The following is a 15,803-nucleotide window of genomic DNA, read 5'->3' as shown; positions in this document are numbered from 1 at the left end:
TTCTGGTACGATGGATCTGGGAATCCCAAGCAGGACGGGGGTGGAGGCATGTAGGGAAGAGAAGGCCTGGGGTGTGGCTTGAGCTGGGAGCTAGTTTTGACTCTGAACTAAAGGACCCCAGCCTTTAGCTTCTAGATCTGCTGGGCACCAGTGCTGCCCATTCTTACACAGGGCTCAGGATGCTTACCACTCCATCAGCCTAGCCCGGTCCCTGTCTTCCTCTGCCCTCTCTCCTTTCCCCTTCTCTCCTCCATCAGTCATGGCAAATGGGGTTTGAGAGGGAATACGGAAGTGGGGATGGGAAGTCAGGCCAGGAAGAGAGGGATTATTTGACTGGGAGCCTAAGAAGGGAATGACACTGAGTACACCAATTTAGCATGGGAGTTAGGGTGGAAAAACATGTTCGATTTCTGAACCATGTTTGCTATTTTAGTGCTGGAAGTGACTTTAAGTCAGAATCTCTGCCCTGGTGTTGGGAGAGCTACAGAAAGCTGGAGCTTCCCAATCTGCAGCTAATTGTGGAGAAGTAGTGTGGTACTCAAGGCCATGGGAGACAGTGCATGGGCTTTGGAGTTAAGGTTGAGCTGGGTTTCTGCTTGCTAGCTGTATAATTTAGGGTAGGTTCATTAATCGCTCTGGATTTTACTCCTTGTACCTGTAAGATGAAGATAATAATAGTGTGTACCTTATGGGATCATAATGACTAAAAGAAATGAGGTTTATCGAGTTTTGTGAAGTGTGCTTAGGAAACTCAAATGATATCTATTGTTATCATTAATAATGTGATCATCTTGTGTTATTCACTTGCATATAGGTATTTTTTTTTTCTTCTCAGCTCTGAAGATGGAAACAAAATAGACTGAGTTTCTGAGAATTTTTAAGAGCAAGACAGGCACTCAGTCTATCTGAGAAGCAGTTCTGATAGCTTAAGTGTCAGGAAGCCTGTAGAATTCCCCAGCAGTGACTATAATGGGGGCTCCGGAGACCATTAGTTTCCAAGATCATAGGGTAACTGACTAGGAAAGTTTGCCCATATTGTGTGCTGCCTTTTCTCTACACGTTGGGATTGTAAGGAGTGGCCAAATCCAATTTAGCCAACAAACAAGCCAATAAGCCAGAGAGCTGGCTATTAAGCTACCGTAAGCCCTGACACATTTGGCTTTACCTCCCCAGTTTCTGTAACATTTAGTTTCCCACGGCTGGGCTCACTGGTGCAAAATCCCCCTGACCCCCCAGTTTTTGCCTATCACCTGTTGTATTAGTTCTTTATGCTGCAATTACAAATGATCACAACCTTGGTGGCTTAAACAACCCAAATTTATGATCCCGTAGTTCTAGAGATCAAAAGAGCAAAATTGGCGTCACTGGGCTAAAATTGAGGTGTCAGTAGGGCTGTGTTCCTTTCTAGAGGCCCTGGAGGGGACAATCTTTTTCCTTACTTTTCCAGCTTCTAGAGCCCACCTGCATTTCCTGGCTCATGGCCCCTTTCCATCCTCAAAACCAGCAATGGCAGGGTGAGTCCTCACATGGAGTCACTCTACCCTCTATGTCTGGCATCACATTTCCTTCTGACTTTTCTGCTTCCCTCTTCTATATTAAGGACCCTTATGATTACAGAGGGCCCACCAGAATAATCCAGGATAATTGCCTTATATTAAAGTCAGCTGATTTGCAACATTAATTCTATTTGCAACCCTTGCCATGGTTCCATGAGTTCCCTTGCCCTGTGACGTGATATATTCATAGGTTCCAGAGATAGCATATGTGTATCTTTGGGGGCTCTTATTTCACCTTCAACAACCATTATCCATTATGTGCTGCTCTCTGCTTCTAAACCAGAATTTAGAATTTAGTAAACTCCCTCAGATCCCAGGCTGGAGCCATCTTCTTTGTGATGGTGTCCATGAATCCCATGCTGGAGGAGTTGTTCTCTGGCCTCACTGGCTCCCTTCACCTAATTTGACCTTTATATAAACTGACCCGAGGTGCCATACACTGAGCATACAAGTACTCTGGTTGCTCTGCCCAAACTGCTGGGTAGGAGAAACTTTTCTTTATTTCTTCACATTCAGATTTTTTATTGTGATTGCCAGCTCATAGATCCAGTTTTTCTTTGATGAATGCTTTCAAACGTAGGAAGCTTATCTGTCCATTCTGTGTCACAGCCTTATCTGATAGTACTTTCATTAACTCGATTAATGCCTGAGGACAGTTTACACAAACTACAATAATCATTAGCTGCCAGTTCCTAAAACTACTCAGAGGTGCCAGAGCTGTTGAGATATGTACATAAAGGCACGCTCATGCCTTCTCAGATACTTGCATAAAGGCACAGTCATCTACAGACACAGTGATCAATGTGGTGGGGAGAAGATCTTCAACATCTGTTCAGATGTGCTAGATGTCTCCAGGGTAATGTATGGAAGTGTTGAATTACTATATTGTACCCCTGAAACTCGTATAACACTGTATGTTAACTAACTGGAATTAAAATAAAAACTTAAAAAAGAAAAGAAAGAAAGAAAGATGTGCTAGATGTCATCTTATTTTAAGGGGAAGGAAACATTTACTGAGAACCTGCTTTGGTGTTGGAAACTTTATATCTTAAACTTACTTTAATTCTCATTATAATGCAGGAAAACAGCTTTTTTTTTTTTTTTAAAGATTTTATTTATTTATTTGAGACAGAGACAGAGAGCACATGAGAGGGGGGAGGGTCAGAGGGAGAAGCAGGCTCCCCGCCGAGCAGGGAGCCTGATGCGGGACTCGATCCCGGGACTCCAGGATCATGACCTGAGCCGAAGGCAGTTGCTTAACCAACTGAGCCACCCAGGCGCCCCAGGAAAACAGCTTTTATAATCCCCCTTTTACAAATGGGAAAGTTGTGGCCAAACATCACACAGCTAGTAAGATCTCAACATTTCACACCTGGACTGCCTGTTTCTAAAACTCTTTTCTTTTCTTTTTTTTTTAAAGATTTTATTTATTTATTTGACAGAGAGAGACATAGCGAGAGCAGGAACACAAGCAGGGGGAGTGGGAGAGGGAGAAGGAGGTTTCCCGCGGAGCAGCGAGCCCGATGTGGGACTCCATCCCAGGACCCTGGGATCATGACCTGAGCCGAAGGCAGACGCTTAACGACTGAGCCACCCAGGCGCCCTAAAACTCTTTTCTTTCCCCTTCACCTGACCAGCCTTAAAGCAAGGGAATGGACCAAAATGGGGATGTTCAAACTGAGATGACTGGATAGAGCCCTAGAGTTTTATGGAGGTACCCAGAGACTCCTCACATGGGAGTGAAGGTGCTTGGTAAGAGGCAAGCTGAGTGGGCTGGGCTTTGGGCTCTTCCCACCTACAATCAGGCCAGCTCTGCCATTATTAGTTCTACGTATTGGGATGCAATGTAATATTTCAATAGAAAGAAAGATGGGATGGAGTTCTGCTAAAATAGCCTCTTGAAGGCCATTAGACTGAAATCTGACCACCATGTCCCTGTAATTCTGGAATTCTGTCCTAATTGTCCCCAGTTAATTAACCAGTTCTTCCAATGCCAGTACCTTGGGTTTTCTCTGAATGTTATTAGGGGCTTTGCTCTCTAGAATGAAAGAGATCATCTCAGTTAGTGAGTGATACAAGAATTTTTTTTTTTTAGGTTTTTATTTATTTATTTGAGAGAGAGAATGAGAGAGAGAGAGCATGAGAGGGGGGAGGGTCCGAGGGAGAAGCAGACTCCCCGCCGAGCAGGGAGCCCGATGTGGGACTCGATCCCGGGACTTCAGGATCATGACCTGAGCCGAAGGCAGTCGCTTAACCAACTGAGCCACCCAGGCTCAGTACAAGAATTATTAAGGTAGAGAAGAAGCAAGATTCTCTAGGCACTTTGCTGCATCGCAGACTGAACGTAAGCTGAGGGCAGAGGGCAAGTCCGATTCACGTTAAAGACAGTGCTAAGCAGGCGCTAGACAGTGGAAGATTCTACAGAAAAGGAAACCGTCATAGTGATGGGGAATGGGGTATGAGGATATACACAGATATTTTGAAAATCGTCCCTTTTAGGGACTATATGGTTAGGATATTGATATGCTCCCTTCTGAGAGTCTGCCTTGCCATGCCAGTAGTTGGCTTATACTGAGTCAATATGAGACTCTCAAAGCAAGTTCAGTCTCATTAGAGTATCACTTAATTCTGTAAAGGAGATAACAACTTTGAATATTTTAAGTCAACACCTCATAGGCCACAATGTCTGGGATGAGTCACTATCTTAAGACAAAAGATCGTATGTGGAATTTAAGAAACAAAACAAATGAGCAAAGGGGAAAAAAGAGAGAGGTAAACCAAGAAGCTAACTCTTAACTATAGAGAACTGATGGTTACCAAAGGGGAGGTGGGCAGGGGGATGGCTTAAATAGCTGGTGGGGATTAAAGAGGGCACTTGCTGTTAGGAACGCCAGGGGGCTGTGTGGGAAGTGTTGAATCACTATATTGGACACCTGAAACTAGTATTACACTGTATGCTAACTAGCTGAAATGTAAATAAAGACTTGAAAGAAAAAGAAGACAAAAGATAGAATGAAAGCTACATTTTCTCTTCTTTAAGGGGACACTCTTACCCCTGCTTCCCTGAGTTACTCCTCAATGAAGAATACTAAAATTAACTGACATGTATTGATGGAACTCTTGAATCTTTATAAGCACTTGAGTCTTTAACATAGCCTCAGACTGTCCTCTCCAAAACACCTCGCTCCTCTCTCCTAGTAATAGGATTCCCAAGTTTTAGCTGTACCCAAGGCTGCCTGGTATTTCCCAACCTCCCTTGCAGCTAGATATGACCAGGCAACTAAGTTCTTGTCAGTGAGATATAAGCAGAAGTGTTGTATGGCAGCTTCTGGCAGTTGTCCTCAAAAGATAAATGGTACATGCTCTTTTCCTCTTCTTCATCCCATCCTCCATCCTGCTTCCTGGAACACAGATGTGATGGTTGCCGCCCTAGTTACCATCTTGGACCATGAGAGCGAGGGCCACACTGAGGAATGAAGAACAGTGAGATGAGCCGGGGGTCCCTGAGAACATTGTGGAGAAGCTCTGCATTTTCTAACTCAGGACTTAATGTGAAAGAAAAATAAAATATTGCTTAAATCACTTCTATTGTATTTCTGTTTCTCAGAGCCAGTGCTAATACAAACTGATATGCTCTACATACTAGGTATAATATTATTCCGGTTTTACAAATGATAAAACTGTGGCTTAGCCAGATAAATCATTTGTGAAGGTCACCCAACTAGTAGATGAAGGAATTAGGGTCTGAATCACAGTTTTTGCCAAAGCCCATGTGCTTTCCTCCTCCTCATTGTTCACTGTCAGACCATGAGGGTGATAGTGTTTAAATTTCTCTGGTTGACAAGAGCCTTTCAGCAAAGCCCTGTGGCAGTGTCTGGTCATGAGACTACAGTCTTCAACTTGCCCCTCCATCATCTCTTTCAAAAGTAAAATCCACAAGTCACAAGGGTCATGGTGAGACTCGATTGCATATGGCCTTGAGAGTCCTGGGATGTCACAGCAGCCCCCAGGCATCTGATTTGCATGAAGATTCTTAGGCCTTCTAGGAAAAATGGTGTAGAGGACCATCTGAACCAATGATTGGGGCCGTAGAGAGATGGTTGGCACCCTTGAACACAGAGGGGATGATGAAATAGGCCCTAATCCTAGGAGGAGGGCAGATGCCTGATGCTGGAAAATCAGAGGACTATCTTTCCCCGTTTTTTAAAAAGATTTTATTTTTATTTTTTTTAAGTAATCTCTACACCCAATGTGGGGCTTGAACTTACTACCCCAAGAACAAGAGTCAAGCAGGCCCCACCAACTATCTTTTTTTTTTTAAAGATTTTATTTATTTATCTGAGACAGAGAGAATGAGAGAGACAGAGAGCACATGAGAGGGGGGAGGGAGAAGCAGGCTCCCTGCCAAGCAGGGAGCCCGATGCGGGACTCGATCCCGGGACTCCAGGATCATGACCTGAGCCGAAGGCAGTCGCTTAACCAACTGAGCCACCCAGGCGCCCGCCCACCGACTATCTTAAGGTGAGAGTCAGGTGGTGCTGGGCAGTGGAAGGGTATATCATTCTTACTCTGGGCACAAATCAGATAGGTGAGGGAGGCTGAGATAAGTGGTATCATCAAGGGAGTCCCAGACCAAATCAAACCTTAGTTAATGAAAAGAGCTTCATGGTTATCTGAGTCCAAATGCACTTGTTTAGATGCCAGACTACCTATGATTTGTTGGAAATGCTTTCACTCTGCGGAGGAACAATTTGATTTGCCTCCTCTGTCCCCCAGTGTTGATCACCAATAGACCTAACATTGGTATGGTGATCAACACTGGGGGACAGAGGAGGCAAATTGACAGCACCAGCAGAAATGATGGAAAGGGAGAAAATGGACCATCTTGCTCTTGACTAACTTGCTCTTGACTTGCTCATCTCCATCAAGGGGAGAATCACAACCGGGGGTTGGATAAGGGCCTGATGGTTGGTTTATTGAAAGACCTAATAGAGGCATGACCTGGGGCTCATTTGACAACAGATTCCTTAGGAACTTAAGGGGCCTATGGCTCAGGTCATGATCCCAGCATCCTGGGATTGAGCCCCATGTCGGGCTCCCTGCTCAGGGGGGAGTCTGCTTCTCCCTCTGCCCCTGGTCCTGCTTGTGCTCTCTCTCTCTCCCAAATAAATAAATAAAATCTTTTTTTTTTTATTATGTTAGTCACCATACAGTACATCATTAATTTTTGGTGTAGTGTTCCATGATTCATGGTTAATAAATAAATAAAATCTTTTTAAAAAAGCTATGTTTCATAAACCAGACATAAATCGACAAATAGTGTATGATTCCACTTAAATGGAGTACATAGAGTAGTCAAATTCATAGAAACAGAAAGTATAACAGTGGTTGCCAGGGCCTGGGGCAGGGGAAATGGGGAGTTGTTTCATGGATATGGAGCTTTAGTTTGGGATGATGAAGAAGTTCTGGAGATGGATAGTGGGGATGTTGTACTCCAATGTGAATGTACTTAATACCACTGAACTGCATGTTTAAAAATCAGTAAATGGTAAATTTTGTGTATGTTGAACACACATACAAAAAGATCTGTTTTAATGTGCACGGCATACGCTTTTCCCCCAAGCTCTACCTCCCATTAAGGAGAGGAAGCCCCAGGTAACCTCCAACTGTGGCTAGAAATCCTGTACCTTTTGCTCATTCCTGCCTTGACCCTGTTTTCTGTTCTGTTTCTGCATTTACTTGCTCCTGACACTGGGCTTCCATTTCTGACCATTCCTTGTTCCTTGGACTTAATGCAGATTTGGTATCTAAGGCTCAGTTGCTGACATATATTCTTGGAATACATTTGCTCTTTTTTCCTGTCTCAGTTATATCCCAAATGCTCTGGGGAACTCTGTACCCCAGCACCCTGAAGCTGTCCCTACCTCCTGGGCCTCAACTTTTGCTTGTGGCCCTACCTGGCCTAATCTGGCCTCTCTCAAGTGCAGATCAGATACCTAATCACTCAGGCCCACACTGCTGTCTCTCTTCCCTAACCCCCTAGACTCTAGGGGGTTAGGAAAGAGGATCTACAATACTTATCTACATCCTTCCTTGTGACACTCCTTGACGGAGTGATAAGAGCTGAGGCCAGAGCTGACCAGGCCACTCTGACCAGCCCCAGAGACCGAGAAACTAGCAGGCAGGCCCATGAGTGCACAGTGGCTTATATGGCTAGCCTAAGAGTCAGGTGGTTCTAGTAGCAGGACCCACAGGCCATTTTCTGTTTTGCTTTCTTTCCTGCTCTTACCCAGATGGAAGCTGAGGCTTCCCTGACCAATGAGAGCTAGATGAGATGGTCTCGACTACCTGATTCCATAACATGGAGTAACACAAAGCTTTCCCCAGCCTTTTGGGAATTTTCAGAGGTTTCTACTTTCCTAAACCTCTCTGCCTCCAGCCTTCTGCATCGGTGTGCTAGCTCTAACTTGCCCCTGTTCAACCCAAGTTTTTTGGTTTTGTTTTGGGTTTTGGGTTTTGGGGTTTTTTTGCTTTAGATTAACTTTATGTTTTTGTTGTTTTTTTAATTTAAATTCAATTAAGAAATATAATGTATTATTAGCTTCAGAGGTAGAGGTCAGTGATTCATCAGTCCTATATAATACCCGTTGCTCATTACATCACATGCCCTCCTTAATGCCCATCACCGAGTTACCCCATCCCTGCACCCCCCTCCCCTCCAGCAACCCTCAGTTTGTTTCCTATGATCAAGAGTCTCTTATGGTTTGTCTCCCTCTCTCATTTCATCTTGTTTGATTTTTTCCTCTTCCCCTATGATCCTCTGTTTTGTTTCTTAAGTTCCACATATGAGTGAGATCATATGATAATTATCTTTCTCTCTTTGACTTATTTCGCTTAGCATAATAACCTCTAGTTCCATCCACATCGTTGCAAATAGCAAGATTTCATTTTTGATGACTGAGTAGTATTCCATTTGTGTGTGTGTGTGTGTGTGTGCGTGTGTGTGTGTGTGTACATCTTCCTAATCCATTTATCTGTGGGTGGACATCTGGGCTCTTTCCATAGTTTGGCTATTGTGGACATCGCTGCTATAAACATTGGGGTGCACGTACCCCTTCGGATCCCTACATTTGTATCTTTGGGGTAAATCCCCAGTAGTGCAGTTGCTGCATCGTAGGGTAGCTCTATTTTCAGCTCTTTTTTTTTTTTTAAATATTTTATTTATTTATTTGACAGAGAGAGAGGGAACACAGCGGGTGGAGTGGGAGAGGGAGAAGCAGACTCCCCACTGAGCAGGGAGCCCGATGTGAGGCTCGATCCCAGGACCCTGGGATCATGACCTGAGCCGAAGGCAGACGCCTAACGACTGAGCCACCCAGGCACCCCTCTATTTTCAACTCTTTGAGGAACCTCCATACTGTTTTCCAGAGTGGCTACACCAGCTTGCATTCCCACCAGCAGTGTAGGAGGGTCCCCCTTTCTCCGCATCCTCACCAACATCTGCCATTTCCTGAGTGGTTAAATTTTGCCATTCTGACTGGTGTGAGGTGGTATCTCACTGTGGTTTTGATTTGTATTTCCCTGATGCCGAGTGATGTTGAGCATTTTTTCATGTGTCTGTTGACACATGTTTGATAAGTTCTTTATAGATTTTGGGTACTAGCCCTTTATCTGATAAGACATTAACAAATATCTTCTCCTATTTTGTGGGTTGTCTTTTGGTTTTGTCAGCTGTTCCTTTTGCTGTGCAAAAGCTTTTTATCTTGATGAAGTCCCGATAGTTCATTTTTGCCTTTGTTTCCCTTGCCTTTGGAGACGTGTCTAGCAAGAAGTTGCTGTGGCCAAGGTCACAGAGGTTGCTGCCTGTGTTCTCCTCTAGGTTCCTGTCTCACATTTAGGCTTTCACCTATTTTGAGTCTATTTTTGTGTAGGGTGTAAGGAAATTATTCAAACCACGTTTTGTCAAAAGCTAGAAAACTCAGCTTCTTCACATGTTACTCCCAACTAAAAAATCTGTGGGTGTTACATAGTGGGCGGTATTATTACTACTGGTTTACTGATGGGGAAACTGAAGCACAGAGAGGACAATGAACACTTAAATTTGGTGGACTTTACTAAGCCTTTTCAGGGCAGGTGCTATTACATTGTATGGTACCCCATATAGCCCACTGCCGTCTTGTATGACTTCTCTCCCCATTGCTTTCTCTACCCTAACTTTATTCATCCCACAGGGCCTCCAGATTTCAAATTCTCTTTCCCTTTTATGCAGAGCAGATTCCCACTCTCACACTTTATACTCTCACAAGCAGTTATCCAAATATTTCTTCTCAAGCAGTTAATTCTACCCTAATAGGAACACTAGTGCTAACCTTTAACTTAACTGTAATACAATTTTCTCTACTATTACGTTCTTTCAGTTTTGAATTTATGTCAAACAAGCCAAACATTATCAAAATAAAACTATCAATGTGATCCATGCCACTCAGAATAAATTAAAAAGTTGAAACCCTTCCAAATCAGACCTTCCGTGATAGCCCTTCCTATATTTATGCCCAAATGGATACCCATTTTCTCCAACCTCCTTAGATCATGTAGCAGTTCCTAAATCTGGCTGTGTATTTGTCACCTGGGGATCTCTGACCAAACCACAGAGATTCTAGTTAAGTAGATGAAAGTGGGGCCTGGAGTTCTACATCTTCACTGAGGAAAAAAATCCCTCAGTCATGATTTAGGATCACTGATTGGACTAGCCTCATTTCAAGGGCTCAATAGCCACATATGGCTTATGTCTACCATATTGGACAATGCAGATATGGAACATTTCCATCACTGCCTAAGGTTTTAGTTGATGGTGCTGACCTATACCATATATTGTCCATGGCACTATGATGTTTAGCAAACATAGCCCTAGCCCCATCCTTACTTTACCTTCCAAACTCTTACCACGCCATCTGGACTGTCATTCCCTCGCCAGAGAACCCTCTATAGCCTCAGTACCTTCTCTGACTGTTCCCTCTAACTCTTGGCTTTATTTGATTTCCTCCATTCAGGACCAGGATGTGGTGGCGGGTCTCCTTTGCTCCCAGTACATGCCTCCACACTCTTGTGAAAGACTCAGCCATTGGAGGCTAATGCCATTTGGCTATAATTACTCTCCACCTTCTCTTTGCTTTACTATCAGCCTCTTGGCCATCTCATTCATGGAAGCCTTTGACATGTGGCTCACAGTGTTCCTGTTTACCTCAAAACTTGCTGTCACCTCAAATAATGCCAATGTCCAGCTAACAATTGGCCTCTCAGTTCCTTGACCTTCTCATCTCTAGTAAAAATGATAAGAATAAAAGCTAACACTTGCTACATGCCAGTCACTAGTCTAAGAAATCAGCATTTCATGTATTAACTCATTTGATTCCATGACAGTCCGGTACGCTCGATCATTCTTATTATCATCTCCATTTTACAAATGAGGAAGCAATTTAAGTGAATTGCTCACGGTCATGTCACCCATTAAGTAGTGAAGGTAGGACTAAACTCTAATCCCAGAGAGCATGCACTTTGTTGCTCCAAATTTTCTCTTTCCAATGATGTTTTTTTTTCCATTTCAGCTCCCACGACCCACTTTCACTGTCGTACCGTGAACTCTGCCATCACTTCTACCTGTGTCACCTTCAAATCACTAATTAAGGTATCCCAGCCTCTGGCCAACTTCCTCTCCCTCCAGCAGGTCAATAAATACAATAAAAGTAATGATAATAATAGCTAACAGTTATATAGTCTAAGTGCTTTTCACATGCTGACTCATTCATTCCTCACAATTCTGTGATGAAGGTAGGTATCAGTACTACTGTTTTACAGATGAGGAAATTGAAGCACAGAGAGCTAAAGTAACATGTGCAATGTCACACAGCTTATAGGTGTCAAAGACAGAACTGGAATCCAGTCAGGCTCCAGAGTCCTCATTCTTTTTTTTTTTTTTTAAAGATTTTATTTATTTATTTGAGAGAGAGAGAATGAGAGAGAACACATGAGAGGGGATAGGGTCAGAGGGCGAAGCAGACTCCCTGCCGAGCAGGGAGCCCGATGCGGGACTCGATCCAGGGACTCCAGGATCATGACCTGAGCCGAAGGCAGTCGCTTAACCAACTGAGCCACCCAGGCGCCCCAGAGTCCTCATTCTTATCTGCTGTGTTAAGGATGATAAGCCTGGAGTAGTGGGGGAAAACATTATCATCTGGGGACTTTTTTTCAAAGTACCCATGCCTACCCTCCAGTTCTAAATGTTTGCTTGTTTATTTTGAAAGAGACTCTCAGATGATTTCGACGTTGGCCTCATATTGAGAACCACAAATTAAGTCATTTCAACCATCTACTAAAATGGCCTTCTAGTCAAATTCAACCTACTGCTATCCTACCCATCTCAGTCAGGACTGCTTCACACAAACAGGTTAGGGCTGGGCCTGGAGGCATTGTGACCAGCACGACTGAATAAAAAGGCATCAGTACCAATAGCTTGGAGGGCCTGCAGCGAGCAGGGATGGACAGATTTCTTGATGGCTACATAATACTTGAATAGTTGTTTTTTTTTTCCTCATGTCCATCTGATTCAATCAGTAGCCAGGAAGAGAACCAACTGCTTAGCTGGGGATTGCTCGGGGCAGCAGTTTGCTCCCCAGTAATGTGATGGCTTCTAAGGCAAGAAGAAAGCAGAATGAGAGTTAAGCAAAGAAAGTATTCTTGGCATAGGTCCAGAGGAAAGGCAGTCTGGCTGAAACAGTTCAGTTCCCTTGGCCAGGAAGCAGCCATCTACGTAAACAGGAAGTAGAGAAGGTTGGGGGATAGGGCAGTGGTTAGTTGGTGAGAACAGGCGCTGACACCAGATGGGTGTCAAGTGGTTACATTCAAAAGAGATTCTGAGACAGGCCCTGACTTTGCACGTTCACCATCCCTGCTCTCTCCTGGGAGGCCTTGTTTCACTAGGGTGTATGTCTGTGCTGTATGTGTCAGGTCTTACTCTTAAAAGGATAAATCTTTGAGGGCGCCTGGGTGGCTCAGATGGTTAAGCATCTGCCTTTGGCTCCGGTCATGATCTCAGGGTCCTGGGATCGAGTGCCGCATCGGGCTCCCTGCTCCTTGGGAGCCTGCTTCTCCCTCTGCCTCTCTCTCTCTGTCTCTCATGAATAAATAAATAAAATTTAAAAAAAAAAAAAAAGGATAAATCTTTGAGCACCTGCTTTTTTTGCCAGTTGTCTGCTGGCTAGTTTTATTTTATCTCGTTTAATAGTCTAAACATTCTGTGAGGATAGGGCTACTATTTCCATGTTTTCAGGTGAGAAATCCTCATAAGGATTAAGTTACCTTGCCCAAATTACACCACTATACACTTTTGAAAATTGTATCCTCTCTGAGAAGTGACCATTAAGCATACCCTATTAGAAAGAGAGTGTGTAAGTTTTCTAAAGATGCCATAACAAATTACCACAAACCTGCTGGCTTAAAACAATATATTTACTTTCTCAACCTTCTGGAGGCCAGAAGACTGAAATCAAGGTGTCAGCAGGGCCACGCTCCTTCTGAAAGCTCTAGAGGAGAATCCTTCCTCACCTCTTACAGCTTCTGGTGGCCCCAGACATACCTTGCCTTGTGGCTGCAAAACTCTAGTCTCCTCCTCCAACTTCACATGGTCTTCTCTTTGTCCCCATCTTCTCTTCTGTCTCTTCTAAGGCCTCTCATCACTGGATTTATGGCCCACCAGGATAATCCAGGATGATCTTATCTCAATATCCTTAACTTAATTACAGCTGCAAAGAGCTTTTTTCCAAATAAGATAACATTCACAGGAGCTAGGTATTAGGACATGGACATATCTTTTTGGAGGCCACCATTCAACCAGATATAGAGGGTATCATTATTCAAATATCAGTGCAGATCTTGTAGTATTTTAATAACAGTCATGGAATTGAGAGGGCCATTATCTTGATTAGAGTGCCCATGGCCAGATCCCTACTCTTTAAAAGAATAAACTTTTCCAGGGGTGCCTGGGTGGCTCAGTCAGTTAAACAGCTGACTCTTGATTTCAGCTCAGGTCATCTCAGGGTCCTGGGATCAAATCCCACATAGGGCTCTGCACTCAGTGGGGAGACTGCTTCAGGATTCTCTTTCTCCCTCTGTCCCTCCCCAACCCCTCTCTCTCTAAAATAAATAAATAAATCTTAAAAAAAAAACAAAAAAACTTTTCCAAAATGCTGGTCTCCCCAGCCAACCCAACCCATCCTCCCAAACCTTAGGCTTATCACAATTTCAGGAAAAGAGGAAAGTATCTCCTTGGAATCCTCATCTTTCTTCTTTGCCTGCTAATTCCTACTGACACTTCAAGACCAGTTTCCCTGCCACTGTATCTGCAATTCATCAACAAGCCTCCTCGGTCCTTTCCATGAGTTGTCACCTTCCTCTACTGTGATTTCAAGTCACTTTATTTGTGGGAACTTTTTGACCTCTGTCTTATCCAACCTCTCTTCAATAGTTTAGGAGCTTTCAGAAAGAACTGTATCATATTCATCCCTGAATCCCTGATGCCTAGTAGGTGCTCAGTGAATGTTTCCTGAAAAATGAAAGGCCTGGGCGCCTGGGTGGCTCAGTTGGTTAAGTGACTGCCTTCGGCTCAGGTCATGATCCTGGAGTCCCGGGATCGAGTCCCGCATCGGGCTCCCTGCTCGGCAGGGAGCCTGCTTCTCCCTCTGACCCTCCTCCCTCTCCTGCTCTCTGTCTCTCATTCTCTCTCTCTCAAATAAATAAATTAAAAAAATCTTAAAAAAAAAATGAAAGGCCTGTGTCATCATGGATTCAAGTCTAAGATACTTGGTTTGGTGACAGTGGGACCCAGGATTTTACTCTGTAAACTTGTCAGGCTGGAGATACAGACAGAAAAGAAACAGAGGTAGTCCTAGAAATCAGTCTGGAAGAGCACAAGAAGAAGGAATTGTAGAAAACTGTGTTATCCAGTTTGGGGGCATAGTGGTGATGGTTTAAGACAGATTGGGAACCCTCGGGCCATTCACCTATGTTCAGCATGAAGACCATGGAAGTGGGGAATCATGTTGGGGTTCCCCATCAATTTCAATGACAGCGCATCAGAAAGGTTGGGGATGATGGATGAGCTACAACTAGAAATTGTCAGTACTGATACCAGGGAGGTATGTAGTCATGGGATGAATTAAGGGAAAAAGCACAAAGGGAAGTATGTGTGAGAGACCATTCAGGAATTTCCTAAACAAGAGAATGGTATGATGTTGGGTCCCATTAGCTAGTATACATGTATTGGTTAAGAGTTTATTATGTTCTTGGTGCCTGTCACTCTTAGGTGATTCTGAGGAGAGTGTATCGTATTACCCACCTCTGGCATTCATTCAGGGCATCTGATCCCTAGGCTGACAATAATTAATGAGGTCTTGGTTTGAGAGCTCTTAAAATGAAGTTAATAACCTCTGAATCAGTAGGCTCAAGTAGCACAGTGTAATGATTAGCAATCCCCAAGGTCTAAAACCAGAGTGCATACCAATTGGACAAGTTATTTAACTGCCTCAATTTTCTCTTTAGTAAAATGGGTATGATAATAATAGTATACATCTCATAAAGTTGCTTTAAAGTTACAGTGGGTTATTTAAGCCTTTAATAAGAGTAATCAATACGGATTACCTATTATTACAATTATTAAGAGGCAAATATAAAAAGAGTTCTATCAAATCATCAAGTTATACACCTTAAAGTTATACAATTTTATATGTCAATTACATCTCAATAAAGCTGGGGGAGGAAGAGGCAAACACTCTACATTGCCACCTTATGAACTGAAATAGTAATAGTCATCCTTTTCTAGCATGATGGGACCTATATTAGTTAAGACTTTCAGTTGGGTTTCAAATTACAGAAACCCAACTCAAACTAGCTTAAGTGAAAAAGAGGGCTTTCTTGACATGTCTATCTGAAAAGCCCAGGGTTCTCTGTACATCAGCTTCAATATAGCTGGTTTCAGGAGCACAAAGTGACATTATCAGGACTTGGCTTCTTTTTATTTTTTATTTTTTTGTTATTATTATTTTTTAAGATTATTTATTTATTTATTTGACAAAGAGAGACACAGGGAGAGAAGGAACACAAGCAGGGGGAGTGGGAGAGGGAGAAGCAGGCTTCCCGAGGAGCAGGGAGCCCGATGCGGGGCTCGATCCCAGGACCCTGGGATCACAACCTGAG

The 15,803-nt window shown here is 43.4% G+C and overlaps 1 long non-coding RNA gene across 20 annotated transcripts in view; it reads left to right on the top strand.

Annotated features, from left to right (window-relative positions):
• The window catches only part of LOC115936660 (uncharacterized), a 105,887-nt gene that overhangs the window by 45,613 nt on the left and 44,471 nt on the right, over positions 1-15,803 (top strand). For 10 of the 20 annotated variants that reach the window (XR_014138672.1, XR_014138670.1, XR_014138665.1 and 7 more), the window contains one exon: positions 4,969-5,138. This is a non-coding gene — a long non-coding RNA (uncharacterized LOC115936660). Of the gene's footprint in view, positions 1-1,447; positions 1,515-4,968; positions 5,139-11,161; positions 11,337-15,803 lie in introns of those variants that run through there. The other 10 variants (XR_014138671.1, XR_014138669.1, XR_014138667.1 and 7 more) reach the window with 4 other exon arrangements.

The sequence above is a fragment of the Leptonychotes weddellii genome, chromosome 11 (genome assembly GCF_054177405.1).
Source record: "Leptonychotes weddellii isolate Sample4059 chromosome 11, ASM5417740v2, whole genome shotgun sequence".
NCBI lineage: Eukaryota > Metazoa > Chordata > Mammalia > Carnivora > Phocidae > Leptonychotes > Leptonychotes weddellii.
Note: the sequence above shows the minus strand (reverse complement) of the source record. Positions and strands in the feature narration are given on the sequence as shown.